Genomic DNA, 23729 nt, shown 5'->3' on the forward strand with positions numbered 1-23729 from the left:
AATAGCCATTTTGCAGGAAACGGTACTGCTGCAGAATAGGAAACAGCACAGGATCTCACTTTTTAGTGATGATGACTTCGAATTGACATACGTGATGCAAGAAAGTATTCTTGTTTGCAACGTTTGAATGGAAATAACCGTAACAATTTGTAATAATACTTGGATTTATTTCGTCTTTTTGTTAAACTTATACAATTTTGATTTAACACAAATTTTTGCGTCCCCGCACTCCAGTACTTATAAAATGCTGTGAAACCATGAATGAGAATAGAAATCAATTGTTTCCACACGAAAGTCTTACTTTTATTGTCTCTTGGACTTACATGTAAGGTTTATAAAGATATATAAAAAAAACCTAGATATTTCTAGTTCCGTTGTGAAAAAATAAGAAGATGCAAACCACTCTGTCGAAATCATTGATGTGTTTTCTGTATTGTACAATAATTATTTCTTATTACTTTGTGCACATATCATCTTGCTAAAGTCAAGAAAACAAAGATTTCTTTCAATTTTCCTCATATACATTTTTATGGCTTCAAAAAAATAGTTCTTTTGCAGGAAACAGAGCAGGAACCCAATTTAGATAATGACTTCGACTTCATATAGGTAATTTTAAAAGATGGTTTAGTTATCTATTATATAGTTACCTGTTTTGATGTGTTTGAAGGGAAATTAACCGTGACAATGTAATAACACTTGATTTCATTTCATCTTTTGTTTTAAAAATGTACAATTTGATTTAAAAAAAATGGAAGTTCTGTTCAGGCTTTATTAATTTAACGGCATCCCTCACAACAGTACAATTAAACTTCTACTTTCGAAAACGAGAATAATATTAATCTGGCAGCGGTGGGATTCGAACCCTACGCCTCAAGGAGACTGGTGCCTAAAACCAGCGCCTTAGACCGCTCGGCCACGCTACCTGTACAGTTAATGATAATTTCCAATACGTAGAAAAATATGTTTTACAATTGAAGTTTGATATTGCTTTTTTTTCAAAATTCTGAAGAAATATTTCTCAAAATTTTTTTCATTTGTAGTTTCCTCTTTTTTGCCTAGTTATTCAAGAGGCTTTTCAGGACTAATTCGAAACAAGGGCTTTGGCATTATATCTTAGAAAGAAGCGGGTGGGGTATTTCTCAAACTTAATATCTCTCTTTCTTAAACTTCTTTTGAAATTACTTTCATATACAAGTAAATGTATTAGGCAATATTTTGATTTAACAACCTTTTAATAATCTTTTATAACAATCAATTAACGGTTATTTCTTAATGCAATCCTTCAAAACGGCACCTAGACATTGTCAAAATTCAATATTGTATTTATCAATTTACATATGATTCCAACAATTAAATAGAATGCAAAGGTTATTACATGGACTTAAAGATTGGTGATGCCTGTAAAATGGCTTTAGTATATGTCGCTGGCTAGGTGGTTTCTTTCAATTTTCCCTTGTGTATAGTTTTGGGTATATATCTATACAAGGCCACATCAAAATAGCCATTTTGCAGGAAACAGTATTGCTGCAGAATAGGAAACAGCACAGGATCTCACTTTTTAATGATGATGATTCGAATTGACATAACGTGATGCAAGAAAGTATCTTGTTTTGCAACGTTTGAATGGAAATAACCGTAACAATTTGTAATAATACTTGGATTTATTTCGTCTTTTTGTTAAAACTTATACAATTTGATTTAACACAAATTTTTGCGTTCCCCGACACTCCAGTACTTATAAAATGCTGTGAAACCTGAATGAGAATAGAAATCAATTGTTTCCACACGAAAGTCTTACTTTTATTGTCTCTTGGACATACATGTAAGGTTTATAAAGATATAAAAAAAAAACTAGATATTTCTAGTTCCGTTGTGAAAAATAAGAAGATGCAAACCACTCTGTCGAAATCAATTGATGTGTTTTCTGTATTGTACAATAATTATTTCTTATACTTGTGCACATATCATCTTGCTAAAGTCAAGAAAACAAAGATTTCTTTCAATTTTCCTCATATACATTTTTATGGCTTCAAAAAATAGTTCTTTTGCAGGAAACAGAGCAGGATCCCAATTTAGATAATGACTTCGACTTCATATAGGTAATTTTAAAAGATGGTTAGTTATCTATTATATAGTTACCTGTTTTTGATGGTGTTTGAAGGGAAATAAACCGTGACAATGTAATAACACTTGATTTCATTTCATCTTTGTTTTAAAAATTTGTTGTACAATTTGATTTTTAAAAAATGGAAGTTCTGTTCAGGCTTTATTAATTTTACGGCATCCCTCAGCAGTACAATTAAACTTCTACTTTCAACGAGAATAAAATATTAATCTGGCAGCGGTGGGATTCGAACCCACGCCTCAATGAGACTGGTGCCTAAAACCAGCGCCTTAGACCGCTCGGCCACGCTACCTGTACAGTTAATGATAATTTCCAATACGTAGAAAAATATGTTTTACAATTGAAGTTTGATATTGCTTTTTTTTTCAAAATTCTGAAGAAATATTTTCTCAAAATTCATTTTGTAGTTTTCCTCTTTTTGCCTAGTTATTCAAGAGGCTTTTCAGGACTAATTCGAAACAAGGCTTTGGCATTATATCTTAGAAAGAAAAGCGTGTCGTTTGGGGTATTTTCTCAAACTTAATATCTCTCTTCTTCTTAACTTCTTTTGAAATTACTTTCATATACAAGTAAATGTATTAGGCAATATTTGATTTAACAACCTTTTTAATTAATCTTTTTAACAATCAATTAACGGTTATTTCTTATGCAAATCCTTCAAAAACGGCACCTAGACATTGTCAAAATTTCAATATTGTATTTATCCCAATTTACATATGATTCCAACAATTAAATAGAATGCAAAGGAGTTATTTACATGGACTTAAAGATTGTGATTGCTGTAAAATGGCTTTAGTATTATGTCGCTGGCTAGGTGGTTTCTTTCAATTTTCCACTTGTGTATGATTTTGGGTATTTATATCTATAAATGGCCACATTCAAAATTGCCATTTTGCAGGAAACGGTACTGCTGCAGAATAGGAAAACAGCACAGGATCTCACTTTTTAGTGATGATGATTTCGAATTGACATACGTGATGCAAGTAAGTATCTTGTTTGTTAAAAACGTTTGAATGGAAATAACCGTAACAATTTGTAATAATACTTGGATTTATTTCGTCTTTTTTGTTAAACTTATACAATTTGATTTAACACAATTTTTGCGTTCCCGCACTCCAGTACTTATAAAATGCTGTGAAACCTGAATGAGAATAGAAATCAATTGTTTCCACACGAAAGTCTTACTTTTATTGTCTCTTGGACATACATGTAAGGTTTATAAAGATAAAAAAAAACTAGATATTTCTTGTTCGTTTGTGAAAAATAGAAGATGCAAAACACTCTATCGAAATCAATTGATGTGTTTTCTGTATTGTACAATAATTATTTCTTATACTTGTGCACATATCATCTTGCTAAAGTCAAGAAAACAAAGATTTCTTTCAATTTTCCTCATATACATTTTTATGGCTTCAAAAATAGTTTCTTTGCAGGAAAAACAGAGCAGGATCCCAATTTAGATAATGACTTCGACTTCATATAGGTAATTTTTAAAGATGGTTAGTTATCTATTATATAGTTACCTGTTTGATGTGTATTGAAGGGGAAATAACCGTGACAATGTAATAACACTTGATTTCATTTCATTCTCTTTGTTTTAAAAAATGTACAATTTGATTTTAAAAAAATGGAAGTTCTGTTCAGGCTTTATTAATTTTACGGCATCCCTCAGGCAGTACAATTAAACTTCTACTTTCAACGAGAATAAAATATTAATCTGGCAGCGGTGGGATTCGAACCCACGCCTCAATGAGACTTGGTGCCTAAAACCAGCGCCTTAGACCGCTCGGCCACGCTACCTGTACAGTTAATGATAATTTCCAATACGTAGAAAAATAATTTTACAATTCAAGTTTGATATTGCTTTTTTTTTCAAAATTCTGAAGAAATATTTCTCAAAATTCATTTGTAGATTTCCTCTTTTTGCCTAGTTTATTCAAGAGGCTTTTCAGGACTAATTCGAAACAAGGGCTTTGGCATTATATCTTAGAAAGAAGCGGTGGGGTATTTCTCAAACTTAATATCTCTCTTTCTTAAACTTCTTTTGAAATTACTTTCATATACAAGTAAATGTATTAGGCAATTATTTTGATTTAACAACCTTTTAATAATCTTTTTAACAATCAATTAACGGTTATTTCTTAATGCAATCCTTCAAAACGGCACCTAGACATTGTCAAAATTCAATATTGTATTTAACAATTTACATATGATTCCAACAATTAAATAGAATGCAAAGGTTATTACATGGACTTAAAGATTGTGATGCCTGTTAAAATGGCTTTAGTATATGTTGCTGGCTAGGTGGTTTCTTTCAATTTTCCCTTGTGTATAGGTTTTGGGTATATATCTATACAAGGCCACATCAAAATAGCCATTTTGCAGGAAACAGTATTGCTGCAGAATAGGAAACAGCACAGGATCTCACTTTTTAGTGATGATGACTTCGAATTGACATACGTGATGCAAGAAAGTATCTTGTTTGCAACGTTTGAATGGAAATAACCGTAACAATTTGTAATAATACTTGGATTTACTTTCGTCTTTTTGTTAAACTTATACAATTTGATTTAACACAAATTTTTGCGTCCCCGCACTCCAGTACTTATAAAATGCTGTGAAACCTGAATGAGAATAGAAATCAATTGTTTCCACACGAAAGTCTTACTTTTATTGTCTCTTGGACATACATGTAAGGTTTATAAAGATATAAAAAAAACTCTAGATATTTCTAGTTCCGTTGTGAAAAATAAGAAGATGCAAACCACTCTGTCGAAATCAATTGATGTGTTTTCTGTATTGTACAATAATTATTTCTTATACTTGTGCACATATCATCTTGCTAAAGTCAAGAAAACAAAGATTTCTTTCAATTTTCCTCATATACATTTTTATGGCTTCAAAAAATAGTTCTTTTGCAGGAAACAGAGCAGGATCCCAATTTAGATAATGACTTCGACTTCATATTAGGTAATTTTAAAAAGATGGTTAGTTATCTATTATATAGTTACCTGTTTGATGTGTTTGAAGGGAAATAACCGTGACAATGTAATAACACTTGATTTCATTTCATCTTTTGTTTTAAAAATGTACAATTTGATTTTAAAAAAATGGAAGTTCTGTTCAGGCTTTATTAATTTTACGGCATCCCTCGGCCAGTACAATTAAACTTCTACTTTCAACGAGAATAAAATATTAATCTGGCAGCGGTGGGATTCGAACCCACGCCTCAATGAGACTGGTGCCTAAAACCAGCGCCTTAGACCGCTCTGCCACGCTACCTGTACAGTTAATGATAATTTCCAATACGTAGAAAAATATTTTTACAATTCAAGTTTTATATTGCTTTTTTTTCAAAATTCTGAAGAAATATTTCTCAAAATTCATTTGTAATTTCCTCTTTTTGCCTAGTTATTCAAGAGGCTTTTCAGGACTAATTCGAAACAAGGGCTTTGGCATTATATCTTAGAAAGAAGCGGTGGGGTATTTCTCAAACTTAATATCTCTCTTTCTTAAACTTCTTTTGAAATTACTTTCATATACAAGTAAATGTATTAGACAATATTTTGATTTAACAACCTTTTAATAATCTTTTTAACAATCAATTAACGGTTATTTCTTAATGCAATCCTTCAAAACGGCACCTAGACATTGTCAAAATTCAATATTGTATTTATCAATTTACATATGATTCCAGCAATTAAATAGAATGCAAAGGTTATTACATGGACTTAAAGATTGTGATGCCTGTAAAATGGCTTTAGTATATGTCGCTGGCTAGGTGGTTTCTTTCAATTTTCCCTTGTGTATGGTTTTGGGTATATATCTATACAAGGCCACATTAAAATAGCCATTTTGCAGGAAACGGTATTGCTGCAGAATAGGAAACAGCACAGGATCTCACTTTTTAGTGATGATGACTTCGAATTGACATACGTGATGCAAGAAAGTATCTTGTTTGCAACGTTTGAATGGAAATAACCGTAAACAATTTGTAATAATACTTGGATTTATTTCGTCTTTTTGTTAAACTTATACAATTTGATTTAACACAAATTTTTTGCGTTCCCGCACTCCAGTACTTATAAAATGCTGTGAAACCTGAATGAGAATAGAAATCAATTGTTTCCACACGAAAGTCTTACTTTTATTGTCTCTTGGACATACATGTAAGGTTTATAAAGATATAAAAAAAAACTAGATATTTCTAGTTCCGTTGTGAAAAATAAGAAGATGCAAACCACTCTGTCGAAATCAATTGATGTGTTTTCTGTATTGTACAATAATTATTTCTTATACTTGTGCACATATCATCTTGCTAAAGTCAAGAAAACAAAGATTTCTTTCAATTTTCCTCATATACATTTTTATGGCTTCAAAAAATAGTTCTTTTGCAGGAAACAGAGCAGGATCCCAATTTAGATAATGACTTCGACTTCATATAGGTAATTTTAAAAGATGGTTAGTTATCTATTATGCATACGTTACCTGTTTGATGTGTTTGAAGGGAAATAACCGTGACAATGTAATAACACTTGATTTCATTTCATCTTTTGTTTTAAAAATGTACAATTTGATTTTAAAAAAATGGAAGTTCTGTTCAGGCTTTATTAATTTTACGGCATCCCTCAGCAGTACAATTAAACTTCTACTTTCAACGAGAAATAAAATATTAATCTGGCAGCGGTGGGATTCGAACCCACGCCTCAATGAGACTGGTGCCTAAAACCAGCGCCTTAGACCGCTCGGCCACGCTACCTGTACAGTTAATGATAATTTCCAATACGTAGAAAAATAATTTTTACAATTCAAGTTTGATATTGCTTTTTTTTCAAAATTCTGAAGAAATATTTCTCAAAATTCATTTGTAGTTTCCTCTTTTTGCCTAGTTATTCAAGAGGCTTTTCAGGACTAATTCGAAACAAGGGCTTTGGCATTATATCTTAGAAAGAAGCGGTGGGGTATTTCTCAAACTTAATATCTCTCTTTCTTAAACTTCTTTTGAAATTACTTTCATATACAAGTAAATGTATTAGGCAATATTTTGATTTAACAACCTTTTAATAATCTTTTTAACAATCAATTAACGGTTATTTCTTAATGCAATCCTTCAAAACGGCACCTAGACATTGTCAAAATTCAATATTGTATTTATCAATTTACATATGATTCCAACAATTAAATAGAATGCAAAGGTTATTACATGGACTTAAAGATTGTGATGCCTGTAAAATGGCTTTAGTATATGTCGCTGGCTAGGTGGTTTCTTTCAATTTTCCCTTGTGTATGGTTTTGGGTATATATCTATACAAGGCCACATCAAAATAGCCATTTTGCAGGAAACAGTATTGCTGCAGAATAGGAAACAGCACAGGATCTCACTTTTTAGTGATGATGACTTCGAATTGACATACGTGATGTAAGAAAGTATCTTGTTTGCAACGTTTGAATGGAAATAACCGTAACAATTTGTAATAATACTTGGATTTACTTTGTCTTTTTGTTAAACTTATACAATTTGATTTAACACAAATTTTTGCGTCCCCGCACTCCAGTACTTATAAAATGCTGTGAAACCTGAAAGAGAATATAAATCAATTGTTTCCACACGAAAATCTTACTTTTATTGTCTCTTGGACATACATGTAAGGTTTATAAAGATATAACAAAAACTCTACATATTTCTAGTTCCGTTGTGAAAAATAAGAAGATGCAAACCACTCTGTCGAAATCAATTGATGTGTTTTCTGTATTGTACAATAATTATTTCTTATACTTGTGCACATATCATCTTGCTAAAGTCAAGAAAACAAAGATTTCTTTCAATTTTCCTCATATACATTTTTATGGCTTCAAAAAATAGTTCTTTTGCAGGAAACAGAGCAGGATCCCAATTTAGATAATGACTTCGACTTCATATAGGTAATTTTAAAAAGATGGTTAGTTATCTATTATATAGTTACCTGTTTGATGTGTTTGAAGGGAAATAACCGTGACAATGTAATAACACTTGATTTCATTTCATCTTTTGTTTTTAAAATGTACAATTTGATTTTTAAAAAAATGGAAGTTCTGTTCAGGCTTTATTAATTTTACGGCATCCCTCGGCAGTACAATTAAACTTCTACTTTCAACGAGAATAAAATATTAATCTGGCAGCGGTGGGATTCGAACCCACGCCTCAATGAGACTGGTGCCTAAAACCAGCGCCTTAGACCGCTCTGCCACGCTACCTGTACAGTTAATGATAATTTCCAATACGTAGAAAAATATTTTTACAATTGAAGTTTGATATTGCTTTTTTTTCAAAATTCTGAAGAAATATTTCTCAAAATTCATTTGTAGTTTCCTCTTTTTGCCTAGTTATTCAAGAGGCTTTTCAGGACTAATTCGAAACAAGGGCTTTGGCATTATATCTTAGAAAGAAGCGGTGGGGTATTTCTCAAACTTAATATCTCTCTTTCTTAAACTTCTTTTGAAATTACTTTCATATACAAGTAAATGTATTAGGCAATATTTTGATTTAACAACCTTTTAATAATCTTTTTAACAATCAATTAACGGTTATTTCTTAATGCAATCCTTCAAAACGGCACCTAGACATTGTCAAAATTCAATATTGTATTTATCAATTTACATATGATTCCAACAATTAAATAGAATGCAAAGGTTATTACATGGACTTAAAGATTGTGATGCCTGTAAAATGGCTTTAGTATATGTCGCTGGCTAGGTGGTTTCTTTCAATTTTCCCTTGTGTATGGTTTTGGGTATATATCTATACAAGGCCACATCAAAATAGCCATTTTGCAGGAAACGGTATTGCTGCAGAATAGGAAACAGCACAGGATCTCACTTTTTAGTGATGATGACTTCGAATTGACATACGTGATGCAAGAAAGTATCTTGTTTGCAACGTTTGAATGGAAATAACCGTAACAATTTGTAATAATACTTGGATTTATTTCGTCTTTTTGTTAAACTTATACAATTTGATTTAACACAAATTTTTGCGTTCCCGCACTCCAGTACTTATAAAATGCTGTGAAACCTGAATGAGAATAGAAATCAATTGTTTCCACACGAAAGTCTTACTTTTATTGTCTCTTGGACATACATGTAAGGTTTATAAAGATATAAAAAAAACTAGATATTTCTAGTTCCGTTGTGAAAAATAAGAAGATGCAAACCACTCTGTCGAAATCAATTGATGTGTTTTCTGTATTGTACAATAATTATTTCTTATACTTGTGCACATATCATCTTGCTAAAGTCAAGAAAACAAAGATTTCTTTCAATTTTCCTCATATACATTTTTATGGCTTCAAAAAATAGTTCTTTTGCAGGAAACAGAGCAGGATCCCAATTTAGATAATGACTTCGACTTCATATAGGTAATTTTAAAAGATGGTTAGTTATCTATTATATAGTTACCTGTTTGATGTGTTTGAAGGGAAATAACCGTGACAATGTAATAACACTTGATTTCATTTCATCTTTTGTTTTAAAAATGTACAATTTGATTTTAAAAAAATGGAAGTTCTGTTCAGGCTTTATTAATTTTACGGCATCCCTCAGCAGTACAATTAAACTTCTACTTTCAACGAGAATAAAATATTAATCTGGCAGCGGTGGGATTCGAACCCACGCCTCAATGAGACTGGTGCCTAAAACCAGCGCCTTAGACCGCTCGGCCACGCTACCTGTACAGTTAATGATAATTTCCAATACGTAGAAAAATATTTTTACAATTCAAGTTTGATATTGCTTTTTTTTCAAAATTCTGAAGAAATATTTCTCAAAATTCATTTGTAGTTTCCTCTTTTTGCCTAGTTATTCAAGAGGCTTTTCAGGACTAATTCGAAACAAGGGCTTTGGCATTATATCTTAGAAAGAAGCGGTGGGGTATTTCTCAAACTTAATATCTCTCTTTCTTAAACTTCTTTTGAAATTACTTTCATATACAAGTAAATGTATTAGGCAATATTTTGATTTAACAACCTTTTAATAATCTTTTTAACAATCAATTAACGGTTATTTCTTAATGCAATCCTTCAAAACGGCACCTAGACATTGTCAAAATTCAATATTGTATTTATCAATTTACATATGATTCCAACAATTAAATAGAATGCAAAGGTTATTACATGGACTTAAAGATTGTGATGCCTGTAAAATGGCTTTAGTATATGTCGCTGGCTAGGTGGTTTCTTTCAATTTTCCCTTGTGTATGATTTTGGGTATATATCTATACAAGGCCACATCAAAATTGCCATTTTGCAGGAAACGGTACTGCTGCAGAATAGGAAACAGCACAGGATCTCACTTTTTAGTGATGATGATTTCGAATTGACATACGTGATGCAAGAAAGTATCTTGTTTGCAACGTTTGAATGGAAATAACCGTAACAATTTGTAATAATACTTGGATTTATTTCGTCTTTTTGTTAAACTTATACAATTTGATTTAACACAAATTTTTGCGTTCCCGCACTCCAGTACTTATAAAATGCTGTGAAACCTGAATGAGAATAGAAATCAATTGTTTCCACACGAAAGTCTTACTTTTATTGTCTCTTGGACATACATGTAAGGTTTATAAAGATATAAAAAAAAAAACTAGATATTTCTAGTTCCGTTGTGAAAAATAAGAAGATGCAAACCACTCTGTCGAAATCAATTGATGTGTTTTCTGTATTGTACAATAATTATTTCTTATACTTGTGCACATATCATCTTGCTAAAGTCAAGAAAACAAAGATTTCTTTCAATTTTCCTCATATACATTTTTATGGCTTCAAAAAATAGTTCTTTTGCAGGAAACAGAGCAGGATCCCAATTTAGATAATGACTTCGACTTCATATAGGTAATTTTAAAAGATGGTTAGTTATCTATTATATAGTTACCTGTTTGATGTGTTTGAAGGGAAATAACCGTGACAATGTAATAACACTTGATTTCATTTCATCTTTTGTTTTAAAAATGTACAATTTGATTTTAAAAAAATGGAAGTTCTGTTCAGGCTTTATTAATTTTACGGCATCCCTCAGCAGTACAATTAAACTTCTACTTTCAACGAGAATAAAATATTAATCTGGCAGCGGTGGGATTCGAACCCACGCCTCAATGAGACTGGTGCCTAAAACCAGCGCCTTAGACCGCTCGGCCACGCTACCTGTACAGTTAATGATAATTTCCAATACGTAGAAAAATATTTTTACAATTCAAGTTTGATATTGCTTTTTTTTCAAAATTCTGAAGAAATATTTCTCAAAATTCATTTGTAGTTTCCTCTTTTTGCCTAGTTATTCAAGAGGCTTTTCAGGACTAATTCGAAACAAGGGCTTTGGCATTATATCTTAGAAAGAAGCGGTGGGGTATTTCTCAAACTTAATATCTCTCTTTCTTAAACTTCTTTTGAAATTACTTTCATATACAAGTAAATGTATTAGACAATATTTTGATTTAACAACCTTTTAATAATCTTTTTAACAATCAATTAACGGTTATTTCTTAATGCAATCCTTCAAAACGGCACCTAGACATTGTCAAAATTCAATATTGTATTTATCAATTTACATATGATTCCAACAATTAAATAGAATGCAAAGGTTATTACATGGACTTAAAGATTGTGATGCCTGTAAAATGGCTTTAGTATATGTCGCTGGCTAGGTGGTTTCTTTCAATTTTCCCTTGTGTATGGTTTTGGGTATATATCTATACAAGGCCACATCAAAATAGCCATTTTGCAGGAAACGGTATTGCTGCAGAATAGGAAACAGCACAGGATCTCACTTTTTAGTGATGATGACTTCGAATTGACATACGTGATGCAAGAAAGTATCTTGTTTGCAACGTTTGAATGGAAATAACCGTAACAATTTGTAATAATACTTGGATTTATTTCGTCTTTTTGTTAAACTTATACAATTTGATTTAACACAAATTTTTGCGTTCCCGCACTCCAGTACTTATAAAATGCTGTGAAACCTGAATGAGAATAGAAATCAATTGTTTCCACACGAAAGTCTTACTTTTATTGTCTCTTGGACATACATGTAAGGTTTATAAAGATATAAAAAAAAACTAGATATTTCTAGTTCCGTTGTGAAAAATAAGAAGATGCAAACCACTCTGTCGAAATCAATTGATGTGTTTTCTGTATTGTACAATAATTATTTCTTATACTTGTGCACATATCATCTTGCTAAAGTCAAGAAAACAAAGATTTCTTTCAATTTTCCTCATATACATTTTTATGGCTTCAAAAAATAGTTCTTTTGCAGGAAACAGAGCAGGATCCCAATTTAGATAATGACTTCGACTTCATATAGGTAATTTTAAAAGATGGTTAGTTATCTATTATATAGTTACCTGTTTGATGTGTTTGAAGGGAAATAACCGTGACAATGTAATAACACTTGATTTCATTTCATCTTTTGTTTTAAAAATGTACAATTTGATTTTAAAAAAATGGAAGTTCTGTTCAGGCTTTATTAATTTTACGGCATCCCTCAGCAGTACAATTAAACTTCTACTTTCAACGAGAATAAAATATTAATCTGGCAGCGGTGGGATTCGAACCCACGCCTCAATGAGACTGGTGCCTAAAACCAGCGCCTTAGACCGCTCGGCCACGCTACCTGTACAGTTAATGATAATTTCCAATACGTAGAAAAATATTTTTACAATTGAAGTTTGATATTGCTTTTTTTTCAAAATTCTGAAGAAATATTTCTCAAAATTCATTTGTAGTTTCCTCTTTTTGCCTAGTTATTCAAGAGGCTTTTCAGGACTAATTCGAAACAAGGGCTTTGGCATTATATCTTAGAAAGAAGCGGTGGGGTATTTCTCAAACTTAATATCTCTCTTTCTTAAACTTCTTTTGAAATTACTTTCATATACAAGTAAATGTATTAGGCAATATTTTGATTTAACAACCTTTTAATAATCTTTTTAACAATCAATTAACGGTTATTTCTTAATGCAATCCTTCAAAACGGCACCTAGACATTGTCAAAATTCAATATTGTATTTATCAATTTACATATGATTCCAACAATTAAATAGAATGCAAAGGCTATTACATGGACTTAAAGATTGTGATGCCTGTAAAATGGCTTTAGTATATGTCGCTGGCTAGGTGGTTTCTTTCAATTTTCCCTTGTGTATGGTTTTGGGTATATATCTATACAAGGCCACATCAAAATTGCCATTTTGCAGGAAACGGTACTGCTGCAGAATAGGAAACAGCACAGGATCTCACTTTTTAGTGATGATGATTTCGAATTGACATACGTGATGCAAGAAAGTATCTTGTTTGCAACGTTTGAATGGAAATAACCGTAACAATTTGTAATATTACTTGGATTTATTTCGTCTTTTTGTTAAACTTATACAATTTGATTTAACACAAATTTTTGCGTTCCCGCACTCCAGTACTTATAAAATGCTGTGAAACCTGAATGAGAATAGAAATCAATTGTTTCCACACGAAAGTCTTACTTTTATTGTCTCTTGGACATACATGTAAGGTTTATAAAGATATAAAAAAAACTAGATATTTCTAGTTCCGTTGTGAAAAATAAGAAGATGCAAACCACTCTGTCGAAATCAATTGATGTGTTTTCTGTATTGTACAATAATTATTTCTTATACTTGTGCACATATCATCTTGCTAAAGTCAAGAAAACAAAGATTCCTTTCAATTTTCCTCATATACATTTTTATGGCTTCAAAAAATAGTTCTTTTGCAGGAAACAGAGCAGGATCCCAATTTAGATAATGACTTCGACTTCATATAGGTAATTTTAAAAGATGGTTAGTTATCTATTATATAGTTACTTGTTTGATGTGTTTGAAGGGAAATAACCGTGACAATGCAATAACACTTGATTTCATTTCATCTTTTGTTTTAAAAATGTACAATTTGATTTTTAAAAAAATGGAAGTTCTGTTCAGGCTTTATTAATTTTACGGCATCCCTCAGCAGTACAATTAAACTTCTACTTTCAACGAGAATAAAATATTAATCTGGCAGCGGTGGGATTCGAACCCACGCCTCAATGAGACTGGTGCCTAAAACCAGCGCCTTAGACCGCTCGGCCACGCTACCTGTACAGTTAATGATAATTTCCAATACGTAGAAAAATATTTTTACAATTCAAGTTTGATATTGCTTTTTTTTCAAAATTCTGAAGAAATATTTCTCAAAATTCATTTGTAATTTCCTCTTTTTGCCTAGTTATTCAAGAGGCTTTTCAGGACTAATTCGAAACAAGGGCTTTGGCATTATATCTTAGAAAGAAGCGGTGGGGGTATTTCTCAAACTTAATATCTCTCTTTCTTAAACTTCTTTTGAAATTACTTTCATATACAAGTAAATATATTAGGCAATATTTTGAATTAACAACCTTTTAATAATCTTTTTAACAATCAATTAACGGTTATTTCTTAATGAAATCCTTCAAAACGGCACCCAGACATTGTCAAAATTAAATATTGCATTTATCAATTTACATATGATTCCAACAATTAAATAGAATGCAAAGGCTATTACATGGACTTAAAGATTGTGATGCCTGTAAAATGGCTTTAGTATATGTCGCTGGCTAGGTGGTTTCTTTCAATTTTCCCTTGTGCATGGTTTTGGGTATATATCTATACTAGGCCACATCAAAGTAGCCATTTTGCAGGAAACGGTACTGCTGCAGAATAGGAAACAGCACAGGATCTCACTTTTTAGTGATGATGATTTTGAATTGACATACGTGATGCAAGAAAGTATCTTGTTTGCAACGTTTGAATGGAAATAACCGTAACAATTTGTAATAATACTTGGATTTATTTCGTCTTTTTGTTAAACTTATACAATTTAACTTAACACAAATTTTTGCGTCCCCGCACTCCAGTACTTATAAAATGCTGTGAAACCTGAATGAGAATAGAAATCAATTGTTTCCACACGAAAATCTTACTTTTATTGTCTCTTGGACATACATGTAAGGTTTATAAAGATATAAAAAAAACTAGATATTTCTAGTTCCGTTGTGAAAAATAAGAAGATGCAAACCACTCTGTCGAAATCAATTGATGTGTTTTCTGTATTGTACAATAATTATTTCTTATACTTGTGCACATATCATCTTGCTAAAGTCAAGAAAACAAAGATTTCTTTCAATTTTCCTCATATACATTTTTATGGCTTCAAAAAATAGTTCTTTTGCAGGAAACAGAGCAGGATCCCAATTTAGATAATGACTTCGACTTCATATAGGTAATTTTAAAAGATGGTTAGTTATCTATTATATAGTTACCTGTTTGATGTGTTTGAAGGGAAATAACCGTGACAATGTAATAACACTTGATTTCATTTCATCTTTTGTTTTAAAGATGTACAATTTGATTTTTAAAAAATGGAAGTTCTGTTCAGGCTTTATTAATTTTACGGCATCCCTCAGCAGTACAATTAAACTTCTACTTTCAACGAGAATAAATTATTAATCTGGCAGCGGTGGGATTCGAACCCACGCCTCAATGAGACTTGTGCCTAAAACCAGCGCCTTAGACCGCTCGGCCACGCTACCTGTACAGTTAATGATAATTTCCAATACGTAGAAAAATATTTTTACAATTGAAGTTTGATATTGCTTTTTTTTCAAAATTTTGAAGAAATATTTCTCAAAATTCATTTGTAGTTTCCTCTTTTTGCCTAGTTATTCAAGAGGCTTTTCAGGACTAATTCGAAACAAGGGCTTTGGCATTATATCTTAGAAAGAAGCGGTGGGGTATTTCTCAAACTTAATATCTCTCTTTCTTAAACTTCTTTTGAAATTACTTTCATATACAAGTAAATGTATTAGGCAATATTTTGATTTAACAACCTTTTAATAATCTTTTTAACAATCAATTAACGGTTATTTCTTAATGCAATCCTTCAAAACGGCACCTAGACATTGTCAAAATTCAATATTGTATTTATCAATTTACATATGATTCCAACAATTAAATAGAATGCAAAGGTTATTACATGGACTTAAAGATTGTGATGCCTGTAAAATGGCTTTAGTATATGTCGCTGGCTAGGTGGTTTCTTTCAATTTTCCCTTGTGTATAGTTTTGGGTATATATCTATACAAGGCCACATCAAAATAGCCATTTTGCAGGAAACAGTATTGCTGCAGAATAGGAAACAGCACAGGATCTCACTTTTTAGTGATGATGACTTCGAATTGACATACGTGATGCAAGAAAGTCTCTTGTTTGCAACGTTTGAATGGAAATAACCGTAACAATTTGTAATAATACTTGGATTTACTTCGTCTTTTTGTTAAACTTATACAATTTGATTTAACACAAATTTTTGCGTCCCCGCACTCCAGTACTTATAAAATGCTGTGAAACCTGAAAGAGAATATAAATCAATTGTTTCCACACGAAAATCTTACTTTTATTGTCTCTTGGACATACATGTAAGGTTTATAAAGATATAACAAAAACTCTACATATTTCTAGTTCCGTTGTGAAAAATAAGAAGATGCAAACCACTCTGTCGAAATCAATTGATGTGTTTTCTGTATTGTACAATAATTATTTCTTATACTTGTGCACATATCATCTTGCTAAAGTCAAGAAAACAAAGATTTCTTTCAATTTTCCTCATATACATTTTTATGGCTTCAAAAAATAGTTCTTTTGCAGGAAACAGAGCAGGATCCCAATTTAGATAATGACTTCGACTTCATATAGGTAATTTTAAAAGATGGTTAGTTATCTATTATATAGTTACCTGTTTGATGTGTTTGAAGGGAAATATATATATATATTGTATTTATCAAATTACATATGATTCCAACAATTAAATAGAATGCAAAGGTTATTACATGGACTTAAAGATTGTGATGCCTGTAAAATGGCTTTAGTATATGTCGCTGGCTAGGTGGTTTCTTTCAATTTTCCCTTTTGTATGGTTTCGGGTATATATATATATACAAGGCCACATAAAAAAGCCATTTTGCAGTAAATAGCAATGCTGCAGAAAAGGAAACAGCACAGGATCTCACCTTTTAGAGACGATGACTTCGAATTGACATACGTGATGCAAGAAAGTATCTTGTTTGAATCGTCTGAAGGGAAATAACCGTAACAATTTGTAATATTACTTGGTTTATTTCGTCTTTTTTTTTGTTAAACTTATACAATTTGATTTAACACGAATTTTTGCATCCCCGCACTCCAGTAATTATACAATGCTGTGAAACCTGAAAGTAGTTCATGGGTTACTATGCTCTAGTTCATAATGTTTATTCCGAGGTGGTGGTGATAAAAAATATACTTATGTCTCGTGCAATTTAAAACTTGTTGATAACCATACCTCGGTTAGATATTATGAACTAGATCACAGTATTCACATTGAATATTTATATGATAGTGTAGAAGCCTATGAAAATCCCATTGTCGTTTTTATGTTAAAATGGTACAAAAAAGCATAATGTCAATGACCTGAGAACACCATACCCGATCATAGGATAACTATTTAATATTCATTATATATCGATATAAATTTAAGGCATAGGCGTTTATAAGTAGATATAGTAACCAATTTGCATTATTTTTGTTTACATAAAGGAGTTTCATACATATCGAATATGTTAATCGGTATAAAACGGGTACAGTCTTTTTGAGTGGACGTCATGTAAGCATAACATGTAGATGTATACATATTAATTTTTCATTCGAATTATTTCAGATAATGTCATTGACCTCCATAAAAAGCAATAGTTTCACTTTTACTATTGCCACATTCTCTCAATATACTCACATACTTTACACATCGTACACTGCTTATGCGGCGTCGTTTGGTCTATTAAGTTTTCGTCCTATCAACAGTCAAGGTCACTAACGGACAACCTCCCGTGCGTAACAAATGATGCGGTATATAAATGTTTATGTTTTAGAAGCTGCGGTATTCTTGTGTTGTGTTCTTGTAACAGTACATCTCTTGCCTTTTGTATATAGAGCCAGTTACTTTATACTGACAACGAACAAACCAGGCGTTTCCTCTCCCTTTACAAACCAGGCGTTCTCTATATTTACAAACCAGTAGTTCCCTCTCCCTATACAAGCAAGGCGTTCCCTCTCCCTTTACAAATTAGGCGTTCCCTCTCCCTTTACAAACAAGGCGTTCCTTCTCCCTGTACAAACCAGGCGTTTCCACTCCCTTTACAAACCAGGAGTTCCTTGTCCATTTACAAACCAGGCGTTCCATTTCCCTTAAAAAATCAGGCGTTCCCTCTCCATTTACAAACCAGGCGTTCCCTCTTTTTTTGAAAAAACCAGGCGTTCCCTATTCCTTTACAAACTAGGCGTTCCCTCCCCCTTTACAAAAAACATTCCCTTTCAATTTACAAACCAGTCGTTCCCTCCCCCATTACAAACAAGGCGTTCCCTCTCCATTTACAAACAGACGTTTTTTCTCCATTTACAAACCATGCGTTCCCTCTTTACAAACCAGTAGTTCCCTCTCCCTTTACAGACCAGGCGTTCCTTCTTCCTTTACAAACCAGGCATTCCCTTTACAAAATGGCCGTACTTAAATGACCTTCGCTGTTAATAGGACGTTAATGTATTCCATCAATCAACAACAATCACTATCAAAATTATCATCAGCACGTCGGAGTCTACCAGAGCGTACAATACTACACCAATTAATAACAATCACTATCAAAATGAACATCAGCAATCGGAGTATACCAGAGTGTACAATCAATACTACACCAATTAATAACAATCACTATCAAAATGAACATCAGCAATCAGAGTATACCAGAGTGTACAATACTACACCAATTAATAACAATCACTATCAAAATGAACATCAGCAATCGGAGTATACCAGAGTGTACAATACTACACCAATTAATAACAATCACTATCAAAATGAACATCAGCAATCAGAGTATACCAGAGTGTACAATTAATACTACACCAATTAATAACAATCACTATCAAAATGAACATCAGCAATCGGAGTATACCAGAGTGTACAATACTACACCAATTAATAACAATCACTATCAAAATGAACATCAGCAATCGGAGTATACCAGAGTGTACAATACTACACCAATTAATAACAATCACTATCAAAATGAACATCAGCAATCGGAGTATACCAGAGCGTACAATACTACACCAATTAATAACAATCATTATCAAAATGAACACCAGCAATCGGAGTATACCAGAGCGTACAATACTACACCAATTAATAACAATCACTATCAAAATGAACATCAGCAATCGGAGTATACCAGAGTGTACAATACTACACCAATTAATAACAATCACTATCAAAAATGAACATCAGCAATCGGAGTATACCAGAGTGTACAATACTACACCAATTAATAACAATCACTATCAAAATGAACATCAGCAATTGGAGTATACCAGAGTGTACAATACTACACCAATTAATAACAATCACTATCAAAATGAACATCAGCAATCGGAGTATACCAGAGCGTACAATACTACACACCAATTAATAACAATCATTATCAAAATGAACACCAGCAATCGAAGTATACCAGAGTGTACAATACTACACCAATTAATAACAATCACTATCAAAATGAACATCAGCAATCGGAGTATACCAGAGTGTACAATACTACACCAATTAATAACAATCATTATCAAAATGAACACCAGCAATTGGAGTATACCAGAGTGTACAATACTACACCAATTAATAACAATCACTATCAAAATGAACATCAGCAATCGGAGTATACCAGAGTGTACAATACTACACCAATTAATAACAATCGCTATCAAAATGAACATCAGCAATCGGAGTATACCAGAGCGTACAATACTACACCAATTAATAACAATCACTATCAAAATGAACATCAGCAATCGGAGTATACCAGAGTGTACAATACTACACCAATTAATAACAATCACTATCAAAATGAACATCAGCAATCGGAGTATAACAGAGCGTACAATACTACACCAATTATTAACAATCATTATCAAAATGAACATCAGCAATCGGAGTATACCAGAGTGTACAATACTACACCAATTAATAACAATCACTATCAAAATGAACATCAGCAATCGGAGTATACCAGAGTGTACAATACTACACCAATTAATAACAATCACTATCAAAATGAACATCAGCAATCGGAGTATACCAGAGTGTACAAATACTACACCAATTAATAACAATCACTATCAAAATGAACATCAGCGATCGGAGTATACCAGAGCGTACAATACTGCACCAATTAATAACAATCACTATCAAAATGAACATCAGCAATCAGAGTATACCAGAGCGTACAATACTACACCTATTAATAACAATCACTATCAAAATGAACATCAGCATTCGGAGTATACCAGAGTGTACAATACTACACCTATTAATAACAATCACCACAAAATGAACATCAGCAATCGGAGTATACCAGAGCGGTAATACTACACCAATTAATAACAATCACTATCAAAATGAACATCAGCAATCGGAGTATACCAGAGCGTACAATACTACACCAATTAATAACAATCACTATCAAAATGAACATCAGCAATCGGAGTATACCAGAGCGTACAATACTACACCAATTAATAACAATCACTATCAAAATGAACATCAGCAATCGGAGTATACCAGAGCGTACAATACTACACCAATTAATAACAATCATTATCAAAATGAACATCAGCAATCGGAGTATACCAGAGCGTACAATACTACACCAATTAATAACAATCACTATCAAAATGAACATCAGCAATCGGAGTATACCAGAGCGTACAATACTACAACAATTACCACGTTCTGAACTTTTTGATTAAAACAAATCAAAAGTTATTGATTTAGTTGAGTATCTCTGCAAAAGACGATAAACAGTGAAATGTCAACATAGATTACCCATGGAATGTTACATTTGTTTGGTGTTGCAACCGTGTCTTACATCACATCAATATAGATATTCTTATGTTATTTTTTTAATTAAGAAACTTTTAATTTTAGTTTTGAAAGGTTGTAACCCTTTAATTGAAAATAGTGAAATAATGACTTCCGTGTTCAATGTGTCCCTGACTTTCATTAACGTCACTGAATGTTTTATTGTGGCCTTGACATAAGCTTTTGTTTGCGTTAAAGGTGAAGGCCACACAGAGAGGATCTTGACGACAGCGAATTCCACATGCACCAGGGTTATTTGCAATTACGGCCCAAAGGATTTGCGAGGTCATATTCACGGATGTAAATATCGGTAGCACATGCCATTTCTGTGGTATCCCTGAAACAGACAAAATGTTTGATTCACAACATAAAAATTAAAAATAAACACTTTACTTGTTTTATACATAACGTGGTAAATATCAAACAGTGCAGAACTATATACAACATCTATTTACACCAAATATGGATTAGCTAACACAACAAAACAATGTAATACGATATACAACGTCTATTTACAAGCAAAGTATTTACACCATATATGAATTAGTTAACACAACCAAACACTACAATACGATATACAGTGTCTATTTACACCTAATATGGAATAGTTAACACATCCAAACACTACAATACGATATACAGTGTCTATTTACACCAAATATGGAATAGTAAACGCAACCAAACACTACAATACGATATACAGTGTCAATGTACACCTAATATGTAATATTTAACACATCCAAACACTACAATACGATGTACAGTGTCTATTTACACCTAATATGAATTAGTTCACACAACCAATCATTAAAATACGATATACAGTGTCTATTTACACCTAATATGAATTAGTTCACACAACCAATCATCACAATACGATATACAGTGTCTATTTACACCTAATATGAATTAGTTCACACAACCAATCATTACAATACGATGTATAGTGTCTATTTACACCTAATATGAATTAGTTCACACAACCAATCATTAAAATACGATATACAGTGTCTATTTACACCTAATATGAATTAGTTCACACAACCAATCATTACAATACGATATACAGTGTCTATTTACACCTAATATGAATTAGTTCACACAACCAATCATTACAATACGATATACAGTGTCTATTTACACCTAATATGAATTAGTTCACACAACCAATCATTACAATACGATATTCAGTGTCTATTTACACCTAATATGAATTAGTTCACACAACCAAACATTACAATACGATGTACAGTGTCTATTTACACTTAATATGGAATAGTTTACACATCCAAACACTACAATACGATATATACAGTGTCTATTTACACTTAATATGGAATAGTTAACACATCCAAACACTACAATACGATATACAGTGTCTATTTACACCTAATATGGAATAGTTAACACATCCAAACACTACAATACGATATACAGTGTCTATTTACACCTAATATGGAATAGTTAACACATCCAAACACTACAATACGATATACAGTGTCTATATATACCTAATATGGAATAGTTTACACATTCAAACACTACAATACGATATACGGTGTCTATTTACACCTAATATGGAATAGTTAACACATCCAAACACTACAATACGATATACAGTGTCTATTTACACCTAATATGGAATAGTTAACACATCCAAACACTACAATACGATATACAGTGTCTATTTACACCTTATATGGAATAGTTAACACATCCAAACACTACAATACGATATACAGTGTCTATTTACACCTAATATGGAATAGTTAACACATCCAAACACTACAAGACGATATACAGTGTCTATTTACACCCAATATGGAATAGTTAACACAACCAAACACTACAACACGATATACAGTGTCTATTTACACCTAATATGGAATAGTTAACACATCCAAACATTACAATACGATATACAGTGTCTATTTACGCCTAATATAGAATAGTTAACACATCCAAACACTACAATACGATATACAGTGTCTATTTACACCTAATATGGAATAGTTAACACATCCAAACACTACAATACGATATAAAGTGTCAATGTACACCTAATATGGAATAGTTAACACATCCAAACACTACAATACGATATACAGTGTCTATTTAAGCACTAAAACACTAAATTACGATATACAGTGTCTATTTACACCTAATATGGAATAGTTAACACATCCAAACACTACAATACGATATACAGTGTCTATTTACACCAAATATGGAATAGTTAACACAACCAAACGCTGTAATACGATATACAGTGTCTATTTACACCAAATATGGAATAGTAAACGCATCCAAACACTACAATACGATATACAGTGTCTATTTACACACTAAAACACTAAATTACGATATACAGTGTCTATTTACACCTAATATGGAATAGTTAACACATCCAAACACTACAATACGATATACAGTGTCTATTTACACCAAATATGGAATAGTAAAGTAAACGCATCCAAACATTATAATACGATATACAGTCTCTATTTACACCTAATATGGAATAGTTAACAACACCAAACATTACAATACGATATACAGTGTCTATTTACGCCTAATATAGAACAGTTAACACATCCAAACACTAC

The 23729-nt window shown here is 32.0% G+C and overlaps 11 non-coding genes across 11 annotated transcripts; all 11 read right to left on the minus strand.

Annotated features, from left to right (window-relative positions):
• Nucleotides 1-841: 841 nt before the first annotated feature.
• Nucleotides 842-923, minus strand: Trnal-uag (transfer RNA leucine (anticodon UAG)). Its single transcript has one exon. It is a non-coding gene; the product is annotated as a tRNA-Leu (tRNA).
• A 1413-nt stretch (nt 924-2336) lies between these two features.
• Trnal-uag (transfer RNA leucine (anticodon UAG)) lies at nt 2337-2417 on the minus strand. Its single transcript has one exon. It is a non-coding gene; the product is annotated as a tRNA-Leu (tRNA).
• Nucleotides 2418-3843: 1426 nt separating this feature from the next.
• Nucleotides 3844-3925, minus strand: Trnal-uag (transfer RNA leucine (anticodon UAG)). Its single transcript has one exon. It is a non-coding gene; the product is annotated as a tRNA-Leu (tRNA).
• Nucleotides 3926-5326: 1401 nt separating this feature from the next.
• Nucleotides 5327-5407, minus strand: Trnal-uag (transfer RNA leucine (anticodon UAG)). Its single transcript has one exon. It is a non-coding gene; the product is annotated as a tRNA-Leu (tRNA).
• Nucleotides 5408-6803: 1396 nt separating this feature from the next.
• Trnal-uag (transfer RNA leucine (anticodon UAG)) lies at nt 6804-6884 on the minus strand. The gene has a single exon. It is a non-coding gene; the product is annotated as a tRNA-Leu (tRNA).
• A 1394-nt stretch (nt 6885-8278) lies between these two features.
• On the minus strand, nt 8279-8359 carry Trnal-uag (transfer RNA leucine (anticodon UAG)). The gene has a single exon. It is a non-coding gene; the product is annotated as a tRNA-Leu (tRNA).
• A 1389-nt stretch (nt 8360-9748) lies between these two features.
• Trnal-uag (transfer RNA leucine (anticodon UAG)) lies at nt 9749-9829 on the minus strand. The gene has a single exon. It is a non-coding gene; the product is annotated as a tRNA-Leu (tRNA).
• A 1392-nt stretch (nt 9830-11221) lies between these two features.
• On the minus strand, nt 11222-11302 carry Trnal-uag (transfer RNA leucine (anticodon UAG)). The gene has a single exon. It is a non-coding gene; the product is annotated as a tRNA-Leu (tRNA).
• Nucleotides 11303-12692: 1390 nt separating this feature from the next.
• Nucleotides 12693-12773, minus strand: Trnal-uag (transfer RNA leucine (anticodon UAG)). The gene has a single exon. It is a non-coding gene; the product is annotated as a tRNA-Leu (tRNA).
• Nucleotides 12774-14163: 1390 nt separating this feature from the next.
• Nucleotides 14164-14244, minus strand: Trnal-uag (transfer RNA leucine (anticodon UAG)). Its single transcript has one exon. It is a non-coding gene; the product is annotated as a tRNA-Leu (tRNA).
• Nucleotides 14245-15634: 1390 nt separating this feature from the next.
• Nucleotides 15635-15715, minus strand: Trnal-uag (transfer RNA leucine (anticodon UAG)). Its single transcript has one exon. It is a non-coding gene; the product is annotated as a tRNA-Leu (tRNA).
• Between the last annotated feature and the right edge of the window lie 8014 nt (nt 15716-23729).

Source organism: Argopecten irradians, chromosome 9 (genome assembly GCF_041381155.1).
Source record: "Argopecten irradians isolate NY chromosome 9, Ai_NY, whole genome shotgun sequence".
Taxonomy (NCBI): Eukaryota; Metazoa; Mollusca; class Bivalvia; order Pectinida; family Pectinidae; genus Argopecten; species Argopecten irradians.